Source organism: Rhincodon typus, unplaced genomic scaffold, assembly GCF_021869965.1.
Source record: "Rhincodon typus isolate 14 unplaced genomic scaffold, sRhiTyp1.1 hic_rhity00007497, whole genome shotgun sequence".
Lineage (NCBI taxonomy): Eukaryota > Metazoa > Chordata > Chondrichthyes > Orectolobiformes > Rhincodontidae > Rhincodon > Rhincodon typus.
In genome coordinates this window covers 6,050-6,758 of record NW_025973135.1, presented here as the reverse complement: position 1 = coordinate 6,758, position 709 = coordinate 6,050, and the positions used below count along the sequence as shown (strand labels likewise).

General features: G+C 57.1%; 1 protein-coding gene across 1 annotated transcript in view; it reads right to left on the bottom strand.

Annotated features, from left to right (window-relative positions):
* Window positions 1-709, bottom strand: part of LOC125482236 — a gene marked incomplete at its 5' end in the record, with an annotated part of 7,360 nt that overhangs the window by 1,464 nt on the left and 5,187 nt on the right. The gene's annotated exons all lie outside the window — the stretch shown is intronic.

Sequence of the window (709 nt, the reverse complement as noted above, 5' to 3'; positions counted from 1 at the left end):
GGCTGTGGTACAGTCACACTCCCTCCTGACATGGGGCTGTGGTACATTCACACTCCCTCCTGACATGCAGCTGTGGTACGGTCACACTCCCATCTTACATAGGACTGTGGTACAGTCACCCTCCCTCCTGACGTGGGGCTGTGGCACAGTCACACTCCCACCTGACGTGGAGCTGTGGTACTATCACACTCCCGCCTGACATGTGGCTGTGATACAGTCACACTCCCTCCTGACATGTGGCTGTGATACAGTCACACTCCCTCCTGATATGTGGCTGTGATACAGTCACTCTCCCGTCTGATGTGGGGCTGTGGTGCAGTCACACTCCCTCCTGACATGTGGCTGTGATACAGTCACTCTCCCGTCTGACATGGGGCTGTGGTACAGTCACACTCCCTCCTGACATGTGGCTGTGGTACAGGCACACACCTGCCTGACATGGGGCTGTGGTACAGTCACACTCCCGCCTGACGTGGGGCTGTGGTACAGTCACACTCCCACCTGACGTGAGTCTGTGGTACAGTCACACTCCTGCCTGACGTGGGGCTGTGATACAGTCACATTCCCACCTGACGTGTGTCTGTGGTACAGTCACACTCCCTCCTGACGTGGGTCTGTGGTACAGTCACACTCCTGCCTGACATGGGGCTGTGATACAGTCACATTCCCACCTGATGTGGGGCTGTGGTACAGTCACACTCCCGCCTGA